The 6,651-nt window shown below is 39.0% G+C and overlaps 1 non-coding gene across 1 annotated transcript; it reads left to right on the top strand.

Annotated features, from left to right (window-relative positions):
• Positions 1 to 1,900: 1,900 nt before the first annotated feature.
• TRNAK-CUU (transfer RNA lysine (anticodon CUU)) lies at positions 1,901 to 1,973 on the top strand. The gene has a single exon. It is a non-coding gene; the product is annotated as a tRNA-Lys (tRNA).
• Positions 1,974 to 6,651: the final 4,678 nt, after the last annotated feature.

Raw genomic sequence — 6,651 nt, 5'->3', positions numbered from 1 at the left:
AAGCTATTGCAGTCCTTGCGCAAGAAGTAATGGAGTGTTTTGGACTAGGGATGTAGGAGTGGAAGTAGAAATGTGATGGATTTCAGATATGTAGGGCTTGCTGAAATATTGGATGTAGAAAAAAGGGAGAAGGAGGAGTTTCAGTTGCTTCTCTCTGCTAGTGAAGCATTATAATTAATGGTTAGTTTTTATTCTTCAACAAATGGATAAAAGCTTTGAATTTACCGTAAGACTAGCCATTTAATTTACCTCTCCTTCATTGAAATATTCTAGTTTCATTTTGTTGATGAGGGGTTTTAACGAGGGTATTTTGACCGCCGTAGGCCAATAAAGTGCCAAAGAAAGCTAAAGAATATAGTGTTAGGAGGTTTCATCTTGAAGGTCAACTACAAGTGCTCTAAATTGGTTAGAAGTTCACATAAACTTTAAACTACTTGTGTATGAGAAGCATTATTTGAGTACCAAGTGCCTACTATATGTCCATTAAGAATTAAGACTTTGGTGCCCTTTCTGAACTTGTCAGATGAATTGCCTATTTGGGGGCTGGACTGTTAATTTATCTCGTATCTTGGAGGAATGCATTGAATCGTGGTCTCAGGTTCTTTGAATATTTGCCTGATTCATTAGAAAACGTAAAGGGGTGGGTATGGATTTACTTGTTTATATTAAATTACTCTGAATTACCTTTGGAAGTAGTGCATATAAAATTGGTATGTAATTTATGCATATTTTCTTAGAGTAAGCTTTTTAAGTTTATCAGAATCTGTTTTATACTTCTGTTAGAAAAGATAACACAGTGCTTCGTATACGGTAGGCACTTAATAAATGTGTTGCAAATGCCAATAAATACAAATTCATTCCCCAGGTACATTCTGCCAACTTATAAAAAAAAAATACTTTGAAATTGCAAGAACAAAAACTCTTAGTGAATAATTGTATTTTAATATCTTAAGCTTGAACTTTTAAATATTCTACTTAAATCCTAGGCATACTTTGAGTATTTAGATATATATTATTATTCTATGCCATGCCTTATTATTTTTTAAATTAAGTATCTCAGAAAAGTGATGACCAATGTGTTAAATTTGTAAATACTGAAATTTAAGAATTCTTTGTTATTCTTTGTTATATACAATTAGACTTTAGATGGCCCCCATCACAGAGGTTTTCAGAGTTCCTGGTCTAAAGAAGTTCACTAATATCTCAGAATATGTGTATTTCCATAGGAGATTATTCCATTGTGTCAGGTTGTCAAAATTTGATCAAAATCAGTTCTTCTCTTTTCCTTTTAGAATTCGTTCCATAGGATTTTTACCATAGGATTCAGTGACTCTAATCTTTTTCTCCCAGCTTCTGTCATTTGAGTCGGGATGGTATGTCTCCATCGTCAGGCAGTTACCCAAGACAGACCTTATTTTAATTGAACCAGAATCCCCTTCTTCAATTTAACTTTCCTCGACTAGATCGTATTAAAGGAAGAATAGCTAAACGCTTCTGTTCTTCCGTGAAACTAGAGCTTGGACTTAGTTTACTAATGCTGCGCCCCAAATTGTAGGAATCCAATTTGCCATTTGGTAGAAGGCAGATAGCCTTAATTAAGCGTTTCTGTAAAGAACATAACATATTGGGCAGTAAGTATTTTAAAACACTTTTAAAAGTTTCAATGATTCTAATAAAACGGACTCATGTAAGTTTTCAGTGATCTTGGGATATACATGCAGTAAAAGTATTACATGTAAGTAAAATTTTTTTAAATGTTTTTAAAGAATTTTTAAAAATGATTCGGGAGTGCATATTTAAGATATAAAAATTTTTATAAGGAAAAAATAATATTGGGAAATAAAATCAAATGTAGTTGAATACTGATCAAGGGACAAAAAAACACAGCTGTTGTGCAAGCGCCCGGCTAGCTCAGTCGGTAGAGCATGGGACTCTTAATCCCAGGGTCGTGGGTTCGAGCCCCACGTTGGGCGTAAGACACTTTTTGGGCTCTGATTTTCTTTCCCCTTTAAATATTTTGGGGTTCCTCCAAATAATCGTATCTAAGAAGAGTTCTTTAAACTGAATTAATGTATTAAGCAAATCTATGGAAAAAAGACCATTTTGCAAACGAAATCGGTCTCAAGCTACGCTTCCACATTTGAAATCAAACGCCCTCAACGATGCTGAACCACCTCCTTAAAAGCACAGAGGAAACTGAAAGGTTACAGTTTAAAGTTGAGACTGGTTTTCCGTGTTCCCATGCATACTTGCATCGTTGCTGGTACAGGGCAGTTTTTCCTTTTATCAGAACAAAATTATGAATCCCAATTTTGGCGGCTTTTCAAGAACTAAGAGATACTACGTAAAAGCAGCTGCGGGGGGATAGGTGGGGGAGGACTTCAAAGAAAATGTCTTCCTTTCACATTTAGGTTTATTTATTCTTCCTCTCAGTATGCGGCGTGTCCTAAGGAGAGGGGCGGGGGGCGAGCGAGGACTATCCCCTGGAGAAATAAATCCACCGTGAGAAACGTTTCTTTCCGTGGTCGGCTCTACACTGGCGGTGCCTACTTCACGTCTTCTTCCCGTGTTCCTGGGATTGTACTCGGGATCCATCCAACCAATTGGGTGGAAATGAAGTTAGTATTCCGTTAAAGGTGAGGCTCTTGGCAGAGAGGCAGTTGTGACCATTCGGAGAGGCAGTTGGGTATCTGGGGAGGCAGGATTTCCGCCTTCTTCCCTGAGAAGTTTGAAGTGACNCCAGACCCCGCCCGGGGTGGGGGGAGGGGGCGAGCCGCGCTCCTAAAGCAGGCCCACCGCAGCCGCAGCACCCGCGCCCCTACCCCCGCGTGCTAGCCACCGGCTTTCCTCCTACGAAACGACCAATTTTTCCCTCGTGTCCCTCCCCCCCCAACAAACGATCTGTTATTTCTTTATTTTAAAACAGAATAAAAACTCTGACCTAGTTTCCCCGCAGGCTACCGTTCTATTTCTTTGCAGTCCTCTGTGCTCACCATTCTCCCATCTCTTAACCCCGACAATCCCCCTTCAAGAAATAAAAAAAAATATTTGCTTCAATACACATTGCATGGAGGGATGTGGGGTGTCTGTTAAAGTGTTAGGAAGAACCTATTATAGGATCTGGGCTTTACTTGAATAATTTTGCAGGGGTGGGAGTCCTTACAAGGGAGAGCCCCTTCCGGATTGGATGTTCTTAAGGGCAAGTCTATGATCTTAATAAAACTTCTCTATAGGGAGAGCAGACCACAGGAGAGATAACGTTGAAGTTGATAAAGTCACTCATTTAGCAAGAGGATGTTTGCTGTTTCCAGCTGGGAGAGTGACCAACTTGTCTAAAGTGGGTATTCTGTGAGTGGTCAACAGCAAGACCAGGCCTCCCGCACTTCTGACCAGGTGACTATCCATCCGGGATTCTCACAAGCCTTCAGGCTGATAATTTCCCAGAATAGCCCACAGAACTCTAGAAAACAGTTTACTTACTACTGGTTTATTATGAAGGATACAATTCAGAACAGCCATGTTGAGAAGAGGTGCGTAAGGCAAGGTATGGGGAAGCCCAGACCTTCCATAAGGTTTCCTTCCATAAGGTTTCCTTCTCTGAACTCTGTAGTAGGGCTGAGATCTTAAATGGAGGCTTCAATTTCCTGCCTCTCTCCTTTCCCGGGTATCCGTGCATGTGAAACTTCTAAGTTTTTTTTTTTTTTTTTAAATTTTCCAACGTTTATTACTACATGAGCATGAGACGGGGAGACACAGAATCCAAAGCAGAATCTAAAGCAGGCTCCAGGCTCTGAGCTGTCAGCACATAGCTGGATGCTGGGCTGGAACTCACAAACCACGAGATCATGACCTGAGCTGAAGCTGGACCCTTAACCGACTGAGCCACCCAGGGGCCCTGAAAGCTCTAAGCTTTGGATCCATGGCTTGGGTCTTTCTGGTGACCAGCCCTCATCCTGAAGTGACCCAGGAGCCAACTAGGCATTGCCTCATTAGGAAAAAAACACTTCTATTACCCAAAAAATTCTTGGGCATTTGGTGTAATCTGTGTCAGCAACCAGGGGCAGAGGCCAAATATAAATTAGGTCACAGTTGCCTAATTTTTCTTCAAATCATAAATGAGACCAAACACTGTTCTAATCCGCAACTTCCCCACCACCCACTTTACCCTACATTGTTTTCACCATAACTGCTCTTACCTTCTGACTTACTGTTAGTACCTGATTCTTTACTTTCTCTACCCCTTGGAATGACAGCTTTTTGTCTTTGCTCATTAATGTAACTCAAGCACCTAAATTAGCACCTGGCAGATGTTCAGTAAATACATGCTGAACTGTTGAATTAAGCAGGATGTATTCATTTCCTAGGGCTGCCATCACAAAGTACCACAAACTGGTGGCTTAAAACAATGGAAATGAACCTGCTGTAGGCTTCTTTCTCCTAGCTTTCTGGTGTCACCAGCAATCACTGGTGGTCCCAGGCTTGTAGCTGCAGAACTCCAATTTCTGCCCTAGTTAATTAATACCTGTTTTCTCCCTGTGTATCTGTCTCATGGCATTTCCCTCATCTTAGAAGAATACCACTCATATGGGATTGGGGTCTACCATAATGACATCTTAATTTGATTGCATCTGTAAAGGCCCTGTTTCCAAGTAAGGTCATATTCACAGGTACTGGAGGTTAGGACTTCAATGTTACCCTGCTGCAGCACACAGCTCAACCCCTAACAGGGGTCTCCATTCCTTAAACTCAACTGGTAGGTGTCTATCACTTTATAGCTAGCTGCCTATAAAGTGCTATTTCAGTCAGAGATCTTATTTTTCATATTATTCAGTGTTGAAAAACTTCTCATAAATAATTCAAATTCAATAAAATTTAAAAAATTGTTTACTACAAAAAAGATAATGTTAATACAATAGTGAGATCATGGGGCATCTGGGTGGCTCAGTCGGATGAGCATCCAATTTTTGATTTTTGGCTCAGGTCATGATCTTGCAGTTTGTGGGTCCAAGTCCTGCACTGGGCTCTGCACTGTNACAAACCAAAAAAAAAAAAAAAAGAAACTTTAAAAAAAAAAATCTCTTGAAGTCAATAGTGAATCCGTACTATTGACAACTAATGGTATACCTACTGCTAGCAATCCCACTGAGAGGTTTCAAAGCTGACAAATAAAGGGGCTTTGTTCTCATGGAGCTTATATTCCAGAAAAGAAGGAAGATAAAACCTGTGTGGAATCAATTACAAGGTGAAAGTTTAAGTGCATGGGTTATAGAGATATCTGTGCTTATGAGGAAGATGACTACTTTTAGGGAAAGGGTGCTGTGGAAGAGTAGCAGGTCCAGAGGATTAAAGAATCTCACTCTCCAGAAGGAATCTATTAAGAAACTGGATGACAAAATTGACTTTCATAGTTTTATCTGCTGCTTTTAATATGTTTTTCAAGTTCTTCATGACCTCATCCTAAATTATAATTAGCAATGCCTCATCTCAATGCCAAATGTTTTAAGATCTTGTGTGGAGAATTCAGTTCACATTGACTAGAATAACTCCAGATATTAAAATTCTACTCAGCATTCACGAACAAGAGCAAGAGCCTCCTCTATGAATCTTTCTTCAACATAAGAAACTGATGTCCTTATGGCTGCTACCACATTCTGTCTGTGTCATCAGCTGTGTCCCATCCACTTCTATTACACTGAAAACCTCCGAAGGGCAAGTTCAGATCTTATTATTGTGGCATCTATGTGTCTAAAACCATACTAGATACAAAGCAGACAGCCCAATAAATGCTGAATGAGTCTTAGTCTTGTGCTAATACTAGGTACATGGAGATGAAGTATAGCCAGAAGTATTCTTAAACAACACACACACACACACACACACACTCTTTCCTATTCTTCATGCCAGGAACCAGCTCTTTCAAGTATTAGCTGGTGCTGATGCCTTCACACAAAAAACATATGGCAAAACCAGGAAGGACCCAGAAAAGAACAATCAAAATTATTAAACTATGAGTAAGAATGGACATGGGATATATAGTTCAGAAAATGTATCAATTCCTACTCTGTCTTCAGGAACAGGAGTACATTTTTCAGGAATAGGTGTACAATTTTCAAAGGCACGTGGAAAGAATAAAATCAAATTTTCAATAAGAAGTTTGTTAAAAACAAACGAAGAACAAAAATAAAAATTAAACAATGACTGAGTATTTCCAAGCATCCCCATCCTGAGAAGATAAAAAGCACAAGAGATTAAAACATTATGAATACACATTTATAAAGCACTTACATAAAAATACATAAAATGGAATGTCTCTGCAAAAAAATGAAATCTCTTTCTTCTTAGAAATGTAGATTGTTCATAAAGAGACTGTATAAAGTTAGAAAGTGAACATTTGCACACTTTGCTTAACAAATGTTTTAACTATGTTACTAAACATTCTCAGTCCAAAGAGTCAAACGTATTCCTGGAAAAGCAGCATTATAACATGGACACATAAATACCAAAACAAAAGAATCTGATGAAACAGACCCATGTTAACATTTTAAATACCTGGTAACGGTAACATTATTTATACTTGAAATAATTGCCGAAAATAATGAAACTAATGGATTCTCCAATGCTCAGGTCAGATTATGAGAATTGCGGGCGGAA

The sequence above is a fragment of the Crocuta crocuta genome, unplaced genomic scaffold (assembly GCF_008692635.1).
Source record: "Crocuta crocuta isolate KB4526 unplaced genomic scaffold, BGI_CrCroc_1.0 scaffold10, whole genome shotgun sequence".
NCBI lineage: Eukaryota > Metazoa > Chordata > Mammalia > Carnivora > Hyaenidae > Crocuta > Crocuta crocuta.
Note: the sequence above shows the minus strand (reverse complement) of the source record. Positions and strands in the feature narration are given on the sequence as shown.